At 45.6% G+C, this 15,142-nt stretch overlaps 1 protein-coding gene across 3 annotated transcripts in view; it reads left to right on the top strand.

Moving 5' to 3' along the window:
- The first annotated feature begins 209 nt into the window (after positions 1 to 209).
- CHST1 (carbohydrate sulfotransferase 1) overlaps positions 210 to 15,142 on the top strand; it is a 100,751-nt gene continuing 85,818 nt past the window's right edge. For 2 of the 3 annotated variants that reach the window (XM_030199482.1, XM_030199483.1), the window contains exons 1-2: positions 210 to 514; positions 2,765 to 2,883. The gene's annotated coding sequence lies outside the window, so the exon portion shown is untranslated. Of the gene's footprint in view, positions 515 to 2,412; positions 2,485 to 2,764; positions 2,884 to 15,142 lie in introns of those variants that run through there. The other variant, XM_030199484.1, reaches the window with a different exon arrangement.

Raw genomic sequence — 15,142 nt, 5'->3', positions numbered from 1 at the left:
GAAAGAAGGCGCTAGTCTAGCACGGAGCATGCGCAGTAGCAGTGAGCACCCGAGCAGAAGCAGCGCTTTCTCTCCTGGCCGTGACGTTCTTGTCTCCTCGCGCGTGCGCAGTGGAGGGTTGCGCTCGCTCCACATTCTCGTTTACCGCTTAGTAGCAGGAGCTGATGAATGCAGCAGAGGCGAGAAGGGAGCGAGGGGGTGGGAAGGGAACTGCGGCTTCAGTGCAAACGGCGGCGAGGTGGGAGTCAAAAATAACGGAAGAAAATAATTTGATGTGAAAACCGCTCACTGGGCAATGCTGCTGCATCCTTCTGCTGAACCGGCAGCCGCAGTCTCACAAGATGAGCGCTCGGGTGCAGGTGTCTGTGCCGTGTCACATCTGCTTATCTGCTTTTTGGGACAGCGCGGTGGAAGGAGGTAGAAAAGTTGGTCGGGCCGGGGTCCGCGTGGTTCGCCCCCCTCCGATGCCTATGGAATAGGAAGACTAATGACAAGTCATTACAGAACTCTCCTGGTAATTATGCTTCTTATAATGAACTCATTTTGGCTATTAGTATCTATTCAAGACGATGATGATAATAATAAGGGACTTGGGAGTCGTTGGTTGGGACCAGCTGAGTGCTGCCTTTTAGGCAGTGTCTTGGGGGAAGAAAAGGAGGTGGGGGTGATCTAGAGAAATCGGTAAAAGCCGGATCTGGCTTTTACCCACTGCCGAAATCTAGCCTTTCTTTGCCTCTCGCTTGGCATTTCCTCGCGCATTTCCCTTGCCCTCTCTACTCATACTAGGTATCTGCGCTTTGATCCCCCACTTTCTCTGTTCGCCTTGCCACCTGTCTCCGTATTTCAGCTTTTTGATCACCCGCTTTTTCGGAGTCTTTCCAACGTGTCTGCTTTGGGATTACTTTATTATTCAAATATGTATCTCTCTCGCCTAGCATAATGCTTCTAGGTGGATTACAATAAACTACGTATAAAATCATATAACGTGACATTACAATTCAGTAACAGAGTTTCCTTCCTGCAGTCATCATTGCTCCTCCATCCCCTGGATACTAAACGTTCAAGCTAATATGCCATTATCCTAGAGATAGTGCGGGGTATATTGCTGTCTTGGAGCCCTTTTACCCTTTCCCACCTCTATCACACTTTTTTGCCCCTTCGCCCACCGCTTCCAATACCACTAACTCTTGTTGCTCCAGCAATGCTAAATCCCACATCTAATATCATCCTTATACGGTCAGAACATCTCTTCCTCATTTCCTCTCCTACTCCGGGCTCACACAACCAATAGCTGATACTTGTGAACTCTTTCATGGGCATCATTTGGACTAATTTAGGATTTAAAATATTTCGTCATATTTATACATCATATTCCAATAGCATCCAAAGTAATTTACAATACTCCCTCCACCCTATCACCTCCCATCACATTCTTATTTTTTTTTGTTCACTTGTATTGAGAAGTCTCATTTGGGGGGGGGGGGGGGGGCAGGGATTTATCCTGTCTGAGATTATGAGTAAAACACATGTGATGTGGATACAGCCCAGCGCAATCCTGCCATGGTCTCTGACTATATCAGATTCCCATCTGCCTACCCTGAGCTGAAATCTTTCAGAACTTTACTCTGCTTCACGGGGGAGAGGAAAACAGGTTACTCTCTCTTTTTGCAGTTCTTGACCTTTGTCAGTTATTCTGGGTTCGCTATTGCTTTTGGACACCACTGGCCAGATTAAAACGAATTTCCAAGTGCATCTTAATGTACTGCCTGTGTATATTATACCTTAGAAGGCGGTGCTCTTTGCAACAATGCACATATTAAGGCCAGCAGTGTCAGCAAATTTGAAGCATTGAGATCATCTCCAGCATACCCTGGTTTAGGAATGAGGTCAAGTCCATTCATGGTGTGCAGAGCAATCTTTGGGCAGTAGCAGGAGCTGACAGTAGGAAGACTAATGACAAATAGAGAATAATCCGCCTGTTGGTAATTATAATGAACTCATTTTGCCTATTTGTATCAGTAGTAACAGGGTTGGGGTTAGCTTGGAGAGCCAGAGACCAGTTGCTTTTACATGACTTGGGTTGGTGGCATATCAAGGGGGGGGGGGGGGGGGGGGGGGGTCAGGACCAGGTCCAGACATTCCACCCTTCTGGCTATCTGCTCTTGGATTTGCGCCTACTTTCTTTCACTTCTCTCAGAATTTCAGCTCTGATTTTCCTTGCCCGATTTCCATTTGGAAACATTACCTTTGAGAAAAACCTGAAGTAAAGCCATTTAGAGAATCCCAGCATATAAGGGTAGAAGGGACCAGGGCCGCCGAGAGGGGGGGCAGGGGGGAGACAAAATTCCACGGGCTCGGGTCTCCAAGGGGGGCCTGGCACCGCAGTCCCCTCCACCCACCCCCCTCCGTTACCACCGGGCCCCTCTGAATTCAAATCATAGCGCCTGGAAGGGTCTGCTGAGGAGTGAGGGCTATAGAGGAAAAGTAAGTATAGCATTGTTGTAAAGACTCAGAAGGGCTTGAATTAGCCCAAGTTTGAACCTTGTGAGTAGGAACATTAATTATCAAGGTTTCAGCAGTGTAGAGTCCTAAACTTTCAGAACTCCTGTTGATGTCTGCTTAGGAGGAGGGGAGGAGGGGTATTACCATCTCAAGGAGTCAAGTGAGACCTCTTGGTCTGACCTCTCCCTTAAGGCTTAAGAGGCATATTGAAAGTTTTTCTTTTTAATATGGATTATTATATTACATGCTTTTTTTGTTGTAGAATTGTGGTTATTGCTGGGAGGAAGATGAACAATCCATTTAGGTTTAGTAAAGAAAAACTGCAGCCTGTTAGAAGCCTGGTGATTTACTGAACATTGCAAACCCTAGGATGCTGGACAGGTAAGAATTTCTAACCTCCCATGTTTTTTCTTTTGGTTCTGTTACATATTTCTGTTTATTGCCTCTGATTTTGCCCTGCCTCTCTGCTCTTTTCTGCACAGTTGATATGGTAAATAGAGATACAGTTGCTGAAGAAGGAAAGATATGGAAAGACTAGAGCAATAAACATATGTATTAACTGCCCAGGAGTATCAGGCAAAAGAGAGAGAGCAAAGGGGCATGGCTTATTTATCCACATTTGATTTCCCACATTTTTGCATTTCTTCATTGCCTGAAGTAAAAAGTAGATTAATTGCATTTTATTATTTTTATTGTTCTACTATCCGCCTTATTTTCGAAAGTGATGGGCGCCCAGATTTCGACCCAAAAGGCATATAGACGTCTCCATGAGCAAAGGGTGCCCAAACCTAATAATCGAAACAGGACTTTCAGTGCACTCTCAGCGCGCATACACCCAGCTATGGACGCCCTAACAAGGGACGTGTTAGGGGCGGTGTTACGAGATGGCCGCCTCCAACGTATAACGGATAGCGGAAGAGTTTTGCATGGGCGGGAACATGGGCGTCATTGGTTAGACCTGAAATAAAAGCGACCAGAGTAAGGGGAAAAGTGTCTTTAGACCCATTAGCGATTGTGTGGAGTTGGAGAGTGGCGAGTTCGTTGGTGGGAGAGCTGAATTGTTGGTTGCAGAGAAAGCTGAGTGTGTTGAGTACCTGTTACCTTTGTCTGTGTGCCCTAGTCGGAACGTTTTCACCCTCACCTGCCTCGTTTGTGTTTTACCTGTTCACCTTTCCCTACCCCTTCTAGCCCCCAAACCCAGATACCACTACTCCTTCCTTTATCAGCCCTTCCCCTCACCATTCACTGTTCCCACGTTTATATTGTATTCCCTTACCTCCGTTTGTCTCTTTCTTCCCTGTACTGCTGCAGCTGTGTGTGTGAGCACAGTCATTTCGTGTTTGGCGACTAAGTGGCCAGAGGGTGTGGTGGGAGTGAGCTTCTGTGTGGTGCTGTTGTTTGACTACTACTACTACTACTACTACTTGCACTGGTAGGGAAATGGAGGCACTAAATTCACTGGCGGCTTGCATGTTGGAGGAAGAGGCCACACTGCAGGAGGTACTCACGGCCCCAAGTATTCAGAGCCCGCACCACTTTTCTAGACCTCACTGACCAGCAGTGTCTGACAAGGTACCGTTTCAATAGGGCTACCGTTCAGCAGCTTTGTGAGCAGCTCCAAACCCCTCCTTAAGCCCAGGACCCGTAGGAATAACCCCATCCCTGTCCACCTCAAAATCACTGCATCTCTCTCTGTTCTGGCCACTGGGAGTTTCCAGTCTGTATTAGCTGTTAACACAGGTCTCACCCAGGCTTCTATTTCAAACTGTCTCACCCAGTTCCTGGATGCTTTCCTTACCCACAACTCTCACTACATCACTTTCCCCAGCACCCCCCAGGACCTTCACAACAACATGGCTGCCTTCTATGCTGTATCTCACTTCCCCTCAGTCATAGGTGTGATTGACTGCACACATGTTGCATTGAGACCCACCCCCCCGGGCACGAGAGGCCACGTACAGAAACCAAAAAGCATTTCACTCGATGAATATGCAAGTGGTGTGTGATGCCCAGGGGGAGATCATAGATGTGTGTGCCCGCTACCCAGGGTCCACCCATGATGCATATGTACTGCAGCACTTGGGCATCTTCCAGAGGTTTGAGCGAGGGGAGATCACTGGTGGATGGCTACTAGGTAAGTGCAGCATGGATCTGCCCAAACTATACCTCCTGCACAACCCACTATAACCCCCCCCCCCCACCACCACCACCACAAGGTACCCGCTCCAAACAATACACACTCATCTTTCTCATTCTGCTTCTCCCCAAAGGTGAACGAGGCTACCCACAGAGGACTTGGCTCATGACCCCCGTGGTGCACCCACAACCAGGGTCAGAAGAGACATACAACACCAGACGTCGGAGCACCCGTGGGATCATTGAGCGGACCTTTGGGCTACTGGAGAACCGTTTCCGCTGTCTGGACCGTTCTGGAGGGGAGCTCCTGTACAGCCCCGAAAAGTTGGCCAAGATCTTCGTGGCCTGCTGCATGTTACACAATTTGGCCCTGCGCAAAGGACAGGCCCTCCCAGAAGAGCCACAGCCACCAGAGGAGCAGGCCCCAGAGGAGCAGGATCAGGAGCCCCCTCCACCTCCCGCCCACAGAGCAGAGTTCACTGCTCACCAGCTGGGGGTCAGAGCCAGACAAAGACTCATCGAGACAAGTTTTCTGTGAGAGTAAGTTGACATTTATTTCTATCAATCAGGTAAGTATTTACATAACACCACCACGCCACCCCCCTCCCACCAACCCTCACCCTCTACATGTCCCATCACTTTCCCCATCCCCTCCCACCCCTCCCACTGTGTTCCTTTGCAGCTGGTGCTGCAGGGGAAGTCTGTTCAGACTCCTCTGATGGGCTGCTCCCACTGTCCTCATCTGTCTCCACACAGCAGCCTGCTGCTTCGGCTGCCCTGTGGAAGTCCAGCCACCTTGTGGGCTGTAACCTGGGCACAGGACCCAGAAGGGGAGCTGGTGTGGTGGGTGCTGCGCCAGTGGCTGGGGAGGCGGATGATCTCAAGGTCCTCCTCTTAGCCGGAGGTTGCTGGCCACTGGAGAAAGTGGACGCCAGTTCTTGGTGCTGCATCACGGCTGGAGTAGGTGCTGTGAGGTCAGGGCGCAGGCCCTCGATGCTATGCTCCAGCCTTTGGAGTTGCTGGAGCATAGCATGTTGGGCCTGGAGCACTTCCTGGAGGGTTTCCCGCTGCACCTGGAGCACATCCTGGTGGGCTTCCCACTGCAGCTGTAATTTCTGGCGCTGGTACTCCTCCATGTGCACATTGTGCCGCAGCAATTGAGTGGCCATGCGCAGTAGTTGCCTCCTCTGGCTGGATGGCCTCTGGCGAGGAGGTGCCCCCCTTTCTGCATCCTCTTCATCAGCAACGGCTTCAGGTGGTGGAGATACAGCCTCTACTGCTGCTGCTAGTGCAGATGGTGGAGGTTGAGCCTCAACTGCTGCTTCTGCTGCTGCAGGTGGTGGAGGTTGAGCCTCAACTGCTGCTTCTGCTGCTGCAGGTGGTGGAGGTTGAGCCTCAACTGCTGCTTCTGCTGCTGCAGGTGGTGGAGGTTGAGCCTCAACTGCTGCTTCTGCTGCTGCAGGTGGTGGAGGTTGAGCCTCAACTGCTGCTTCTGCTGCTGCAGGTGGTGGAGGTTGAGCCTCAACTGCTGCTTCTGCTGCTGCAGGTGGTGGAGGTAGAGCCTCTACTGCTGCTGCTGGTCACGATGGATGTAGAATCACTGTACAGCAACATTCCACATGCGGATGGCATAGCTGCATGTGGGAGACTCCTAAAATCATCCACACTGGACCATCAATACTCACCAGAAACTTATTACAAAATTAATCAAATTTATTTTAACTCACAACTACAGGAACGTAAGACCTTTGAAGTCAGAATGATTGAATATTTTGACACCCAACAGACAGGACTTAACAAGGATCTGGGTTTTCTAGCCCATTATAAACCATAAAGTTGTATTTCTCTGTTTATCACCCTCCTCTCACCTACCCACACCCATCCTGTTAGACTATCAATGAAATGCTTTGATGTCCCCATGCATACGTCCTACCCACCCCCACCCTGCTAGACTGTTATTGTAATGCTTGGATGTTTCACTTATATATACTATCAGCTACCACATTTGCTTATTTCCAATCTGACGAAGAAGGGCAACCTTCGAAAGCTAATCAAGAAATGTATTAAGTTATGTCCAATAAAAAAGGTATCATCTTATTTTCTTTTCCATGTTTTATTTTGTTTGATTTCTATTGATAACCTTTAAGAGTGGACTAACACAGCTACCACACCTCTCTAGCATTCATATACATTGCCCCACACTTGATGACCCAGCAAAGAGATGGTGAGGAGGAATGGGATTGGCACCGATGTGAAAGAGAGCCCCATAGGCAGCTGGGTAGAAGTGGTGGACGGAGAGCCAAGAGAAGGACACCGCTCACAAATTGTGGACAAGCTGTTTGTTGTATATTTGTTAAAGTGAAGGACATTTGAGCATGTCTTGTTTTACTACTGGCTTGCTAGACTGCCTAGAACTGCTTTATGAACCAGGTTACTGGCTCCTTAGGTTTCATGCATGTGGCCCACAGTGACTAGAGCACAAAGGTGTGGGAAGGAAATATGCAGAGTTTGGTGATGGGAAAAGAGGAGGGAGTGGGGAAGGGCCCCAAATGTGTGAACCAGTAGTAACCCACACACACTAATCACATAGAGCTTACAATCTAATTAAGAGAGACAGGACAAGTAAGAGGTAAGGAAATTACTAAGGTGGGGATAGTGAGTAAGGGTACTGAGCAAGTGAGTAGTGGTTAGGAGGTAAACACAGCATCATAAAGGTGGGCTTTTAGTCTAGATATGAAGACAGAGACACACATTTCAAGGTGGCCACGGATACTGCCTACTGAGCCCTTAAGTCATGGTGAGGGAGAGGGTTTGTGGATACAGTTCCTAACCCAAATTACCTGCAGGTGGCTACAACCTGGTGGCTGCAGTGGCCTAGTGGTTAGAGCACTGGCCTTTCAATCCAAAGGTTGCAGGTTCAAATCCCAGTGCTGCTCATTGGGATTTGGCCAAGTCACTTATCCTCAAAAGTCTCACAAGACCCAAAGTCATTCACAAGGGAAAAATATTCAACATAAAGGACTATTTTACATGCTCATCTTCCAATGTGGTATGTATCATTCAGTGTAAAAAATGTAACGAAGGATGCTATATTGGAGAAACAGGCCAGATGCTTAAGACAAGATTCAATCTGCACAGACATCACATGAAAATAGCTGGTGCCAGTCAAGCCCCCACCCCTGTGGGCCAACACTTTACAAGACCAGAACACTGCACCAGTGATTTCACAGTAAGAATACTGAAAGGTAATTTTAAAACAATACAGGAACTTAAGTCCTTTGAAATAAGAATGATTGAATATTTTGACACCCAACAAACAGGACTTAATAAGGATCTGGGTTTTCTAACCCACTATAAACCATAAAGTTGTATTTCTCTGCTTATGTCTCTGTTTATTACCCTCCTCTCACCTACCAACACCCATCCTGTTAGAATATCAATGAAATGCTTTGATGTCCCCATGCATACCCCCACCATCCCACTCTGTCAGACTGTCAAAGTAATGCTTTGATGTTTCTCTTATATATACTATCTGCTACCACATTTGCTTATTTCCAATCTGACGAAGAAGGGCAACCTTCGAAAGCTAATCAAGAAATGTATTAAGTTATGTCCAATAAAAAAGGTATCATCTTTTCTGTTTTATTTTGTTTGATTTCTATTGATAACAAATAAAATATAAAATTCACTATAAAAATTTTCACTTCATGCTTGCATACTTTTGTATGCCATTTTTTTGTGTATTAATTGAGACACATAGCATTCATATTTTTTGCTGCCAGGAATGTTTTGTGTATTTGTGTGAGAAGGGAGGCTCTGTGTGGTATATATATTTGAGAACTTGAATCTGTATGCATACTGGAGTGTATGTCAGAAAGGAAGTGTATTTATATATGTTTGAGAGAGGTGACAGTGTGTGTTTAAGGAATGGAATATTTATTCATCTATTTGTACAGTAGCATGTGTGCGTGCATCTTTGTCCTTTGCATTCATGGTCAATTTTATACACACAAGCATTATGGCACGGGAAAAGTACGTGCTTTTATGGACTCAGAAGAGAGAATTGACTCCATGTTGTTGCATTTGATGTAGTCAACATACCTGCCTGTTCATTCTGGTGTTGAAGAACTTGAACATAATTTTGGAGGTTACATTTGTAATTTTGAAAATTATGCTTATAGTTTAGAAAGTTGTATTTGTAAGCGGCAAAGAGGCATAAATGGAACTGGTGTCGATATTAGGTGTTGTCTAGCACTTCCTGTATAGGAGATGTAAAGAGTTTTCAATGAAACTTTGTGAAAACAAATGAAATAAAAAAAATCACAAAGTGACTTTTGTAACTGTAATATAAAAAGCATTATTTCTGGCACATGTTGCTCAGACGATCCTGTTGTCCATAACAGATAGAGCCATGATGGAAACCACTTTAGTTTTCAGTGTATGTCCTGATTTACAGAAAACCTATGTTTTCTGTAATACAGATGGAGTAGATTATTCAATGGGACCAGGTATCCTGTTCTTCCAGAGCTGCTTTAAGAGAGAGAAGTTTATAGTGGAGTGTATTTCAAAAATATGTATGTGCTTTGACAAAGTAGTCTCCTAGAATAATCCTCGGTAGCATGCAAATGCTCTTGCACTTGTTAAGTGGTTTGTTGTATGCATACATTCACTTGAGCAATTTCATAAGTACCTGTGCCAGCAAGAGCCCTTGTATTTTTCTGTGGTCTGCCAGGGGTATACCCAGGGTGGAGCAAGCACAGAGTTGCTAGGTGGCTGTGTGAAATATATGCATGCATAGAATGCACACACAGTTTTGCATCTACCTTATAGCAGATTTCATTTTGTACAGGAGCATTTATGCGATACTAGGAGATTATTTAAAAAGACACATACCTAGCTATGCTGCTTTATAAAATGGGTGGTCAAATAGACCGGCGGTTCCCAAACCTGGTCCTGGAGGCACCCCAGCCAGTCAGGTTTTCAGGATATCCACAACAGATATTCATGAGAGATTTGCATGTATTGTATCCTTGGTATGGAGATCACTATTGTGGATATTCTGAAACCCTGACTGGCTGGGGTGTCTCCACGACCAGGTTTGGGAACCACTGCTGTAGAGGGTAGTTTTCTAACAGGGTGCCTAGGCTATCAAGGCATAAGTTTGCATGTTGGATCTGTTCTATAAAGCAGTGTTTCCTAAGTACAGTCCTGGAATACCCCTTACCAGTCAGGTTTTCAGGATATCCACAATGAATATGCGTGAACTTGATTTGTGCACACTGCCTCAATTATATGCAAATCTCTTCATGCATATTCATTGTGGATATCCTGAAAACCTGACTACAAGGGGTACTCCAGGGTCGGACTTGGGAAACACTGTTAAAGGAACATCATTTATAAAATCCTTCACCCTCCCCCTCGCGTGTGGCTTTGTGGAAAGGGATATTAGGTGTTAAAAATAAAGAACATTACTAAGCACCCTAAATAGTTTGTGAACATCGGTCACTCTGTACGATGGGCAAGACGCAACATAGGGGCAGTGTGACTGAAAAGGTTGGGGTAGCAGGCTGTGTAGCGTGGAAACCTTGTGTGTCCAAGCATCAGCTTCTGTTTTTTAGGAGGCCCATTTTGGTTTTATGAAGTACTACTGATACTAAGGTCACAAATTTTGATTTTCAAAGGGGTTACCCTAAGCGCAAACTTTAAATCCACACTTCAACAGAGCTCAAGATATTCATAAAACTCTCATTCACTTGGCAGCAATGATCAGTGTGCTCTGCAGGACCTTTTGAATGACAGCACCTGCCTGATTTTGCTGACTGCCTGGCGAAGTTAACAGAAAATGTTGTAATTTTATAATACAGTAAGTCTTCCCCTCCCAGCTACTCCTCTATGCTACCCAGCCGGCAAAACTTTCTGGGAAGAATTCTGGTGTTTTCGGTTTCTACCCCTCTCCTGTAGATCAGGTCATGCCAGATGAACCTTGAACTTCTCTTTTTCTTCCTGGTGAAGTTGTCCACAATGAGCCTCTCATCTCCGTCTCCCACCTCAATGTCCTTAGCTAACCCCAGAGTAAGAAGGTGGTTCTTCAGTAAGGGGATGTGAGAAATATAAAAACAGCATTGGAAAATGACATTCCAAGTAAGAAACTTTTTTTTTTCAAACCATGAGTCTATTTAATGACATTTATAAATTTGGTGTTTCATCTTGAAATACTATATAAATGCTTCTGTGTTATGGTATAGCAGTTTAATGCTGTGCAATAGGTCCTATGACTCCAACTTTATTAGTAAACTGTTTTCACCTATATAAATTATTATACTGGCATGTTTGGCTGTGACCAACTTCTCCCTTGGGTGTCTGTTGCAGAGCCGTGGAAGGGAAGCTTGGAACTTCTGACGTATACAAACATCTGTTTATGTGTAATTTTATATAAATGCAGCTATAAAAATAAAACTATGCTTATATATAGGTTCAATAACTGCCACATTAAATCTATTATATGAAGAATCAGGAAGCATCAAATATGTTGTTTGATATGAAATTTTAAAGCGCTGCATTGATTTTATGCCCTGTCTCTGGCCAAACTGTTATAACCTGCTGTCACAGAGTTGTGAACTTTCATAGGGACTTTAATGATATGACAGACCCTGTGAATCATACTCAAACCAAAACAACCACTTAGGCTGTTTTCCAAGAGGTTTAGGGTCCTTAAGAAGTTAGTCTTAAATTGGCCCCTAGTCAGTTTTCAAAGGTGAAGTACCAAAACTTTGGATTCTAAAAGAAGGGGTGGGTGTAGGAGCAGAGTTTGGGTAGAGGTAAAATGTTAGGTGCCCCACTCTGGGATTCTAAAGGTTTCTATCTGGGCAAATGAGTTGCAGGTTGAAACGTAGGGATATTTTCAATAGAAATCACAAGTTCCTAATTTGGATGAAAATGTTTGCTCAATTTTAGGTTCCTGAATTTAGACTTCTTTGAAGTTAACCCCAGTGCCTGCAGTGACATCGCAGGATGTGCCATGCTGAAGGCTACCATGCTGCCACCTTTGGCAACCCATCACATAAGTTTCTTTATTCCGTACTTGATACGCCGCATTTCACAGATAAAATTTAAATGGTTTACATAATTTAGAATCAAGGGGTCTGATATTCAACCAGTGGCGATCTGTGTCTTGCTGCCGAAGCTGGTGTTTTTGGAAATTCAGTTCTGGGCCATGTCTGGGCACCAGCATTGAATTTCTGAGTTTGCGGAGCTTACTAATACATAGCCGGTTAAGTGTAATATTCAGCACTTAACTGGCTATGGGTTACCGCATATAGGGGCCGTTTTACAAAGGCGAGTAAGGGGCTACATGAATGCAGCGTGTGTCAAATTGGCAGTAATTCTGAGTTTGGCAAGTGGTAGAAAATTATTTTCTACCGCAGGGGTGTTCCCAGCGAAAATTAGCAGTTGGTGCTCACTGGATGGTTACCGCATGGGTAATGCGTGAGCCCTTACCGTTATTTCAGTGGGTGGTATTTAGGGCTCAGGCCGTAAATAGACGTGCACTGGTTTTAATTTTGCCGCACATCCATTTCCTGGCCCCAACCCCCCCTTTTTTCCAGACATGGTGGAGAAATGATCCAGTGTGTGTCCAATACATGTGCCCACACGACAGCAAGCCACTTTTTGACGCGCCATTGTAAAAGGGCTTCAAAGATAGGACTGAATTTTATGTAGTCTTATTTATGCAGTTAACCTGGTCGGTTAAGTTCTGAATTCCAGATGCCAACTCCGCCCCCTGGAACACCCCTAAAATGGCCTGTTTTGAGTTTGGGGCTAACTAGTTATTTTCAGGACTGCTAACTGGTTAAGTGCCACTGAAAATGACTGGTTAACCCCGAACAACTGATTTGAACCGGCAAGGAGCAGTTTCTGGCCAGTTTAATCACATTGAATATCGATCCCTAAAAATGGAACTACAATTTACAAATAGGAAAGAAAGGGAAATGAGGGGAGTGGAAAGATAGAGGCTAAACAATGCTGATGTTCATTGTGTCAGCCCCCACCAAAAGCCTCAGTAAAGAGAGGCGCCTTTAGCAAAGCTCTAAACCTAATGTAGGCTTGTTCAGCCTGAAGTGGGAGTGGAAGCGCGTTCCTCAAGGCAGGAGCAGCACAAGAAAAAACAGAATGTTGGGCTGATTTGAGATGGAAGCAAGAAACAGAAAGGATAACAAGGTGATGCTCTGTAGCAGAGCATAATGTCTGATCAAGAGCATATGGGTGGTCATAGATATCAGGGGTATCAATATTCCCTCTAAGATGAGAGGGAGTCCTCCAACAGCACTGCTGCCAGTGGGGGGGGGGGGGGGGGGGGCAGTGCTTCAATATTGTGTTTTCAATCACTAGAGACATAGTGAAACAGCACCACCCACTGGCAGGACTGTAGGCAGAGGACTCCTGCTTAGCTTAGAGGGAACAGTGGGGGAATACCTGTATAAAAAGCCCTGTGAGTAAGGATCTTATGCTTGATCTGGTACAATACTGGTAGCAAGTGACGTTAAGCTAAAAGTGGAGGTATGTAATTATAACGACGTGCATGGGGTCGAGAATCAAATGGAGGTATTGTGGATGGACTGGAACCCTTTGAGATGGTAGTTAGGAAGACCTAAGTAGATTACTTTAAGATAATATGAGTAGTTGCAAACGCTTACAGCAGGGTGACACAGGAAGACTCACTCAAATTATTCCTGATGGATCTGATCAGCAAAACAAGATTAAACAATAGAGGAAATCTGGGTGTGCGTCCGATAGTCAGCATCTTATGGCAGGAAGCAGAGTTCGCCTCAATAGAAGATGTCTTCTTAGAAATGTGCTGGTAGCAGGATGTACAGGATCCCCCATGCAAATTTTGCTAGCTGTGGCCAGCATGTTTGCTTGTTTTTTCCAAAAAAAATAAAAATATTGTCAGCTGCATCAAACATAAACAATAGAGGAAATCTGGGTGTGCTTCCGATAGTCAGCATCTTATGGCAGCAAGCAGAGTTCTCATTATGCACTATCGAGGAGAGAAATTTCCATAATTAAAAGATGTTTTGTGATGAGCTTGTGAATTAAGCGAGACCAAAGCCCACATCTAAAGGGTAGTCATTACATATTTGTCTTACAGCTAGTGGTTATAATGTTTGTATGTAGGAAAAACAGTACTGTGACTAAATATGCTTTATTTCAGAAGGTGTGAATGACTGTTGCTTCTGCCTTTCAGATCTTGAGTCAGTGCTTCAGTCATTCATAACGAGCAGAATGAAACATTTGCCGTTCGTACTTTGAAGTGATGCTTCCTACTCATTTTATATATGAAGTGTTGGGTAGATCGGTGGGCAGAGTCTACTAGAGGTACGCTAACCGTGTAGGCGCCCACAATATACCTATGGGCACCTAAACCGTGCGTGCTAATTTTGTGCACGAGCTAAAAGCACTAGTGCACCTTAGTAAACAGGGCCCTAAGGATGTTGGTGTTTTTGTAGCCTAGTGGTTAGTGCAGTGGACTTTGATCCTGGGGAACTGAGTTCACATTCCCACTGCAGCTCCTTGTGACTCTGTGCAAGTCACTTAACCCTCCATTGCCCCTGGTACAAAATAAGTACCTGAATATATGTAAACTGCTTTGAATGTAGTTGCAAAAATCTCAGAAAGGCGGTATATCAAGCAGATGAATCCATTACGAATGGGTTGTGTCCACCTACCAGCAGGGGGAGATATAGAGCACTGAAGAACCATAGTGCCTCTTGGCCAGCTAGCTCCATCTGCCTCTCAGTATTCTCTATCTCTCCAGCAGGGTTGGACGCAGCTTATTCAGCTCCTTCAAAAATCTGCCTGGGGTGGTTCCTGGGCTTTTGCCAGTTGTAGCAGGGGTGTTATGGCTATTGCAGCTTCACTTTAAAGGCACATAGGTTAGCCCTTTTCCTGCCTTACCCTTCCCCCTATGTGGATGCAGGCATATAGGTTTGCCCTGTCCCTGCCTTTCCCACACTCTTCTATGTGGATGCAGGCACATTGGTTTGTCCTTTCCCTGCCTTTCCCACTCTCCTGGACCTCCGGAGTGCCTCTGTAGCTGTTGCTACCTGGTTCCTCTCCAGTGGAGACCGGCCCGGGATTGTCGTCAGGGTTTTTTCCCCAGACAGTTGGCCGCAAGACAAGCGCAGAAGGGTAAATTCCCCTTCAGAGAGTGGCCATTCCCCCCCCCCCCCCATGGTCGAGCTGTGGGGATTCTGAGGGGTCTGGCAGGCCTTCGTGGTCCGAAGAGCCAGAGGAAGGTGTAGGATTGCCACTGGATCTGGATGATCCCACTGCGGTTAGGATTGTCCACCGCTAGGAGCTGCCAGCACTTATTTCTGATGCCTTACAGGCTCTCTCTATTGAAGATCCTGTGATGGGTGAAGCCTCCTCTGGTAATCCGAGGATGGCAAGTACTAAGAAGCCTGCTCGAGCCTTTCCTTTGCATGACTCCATCCAAGAGCTTATT

The sequence above is a fragment of the Microcaecilia unicolor genome, chromosome 4, assembly GCF_901765095.1.
Source record: "Microcaecilia unicolor chromosome 4, aMicUni1.1, whole genome shotgun sequence".
Lineage (NCBI taxonomy): Eukaryota > Metazoa > Chordata > Amphibia > Gymnophiona > Siphonopidae > Microcaecilia > Microcaecilia unicolor.
Note: the sequence above shows the minus strand (reverse complement) of the source record. Positions and strands in the feature narration are given on the sequence as shown.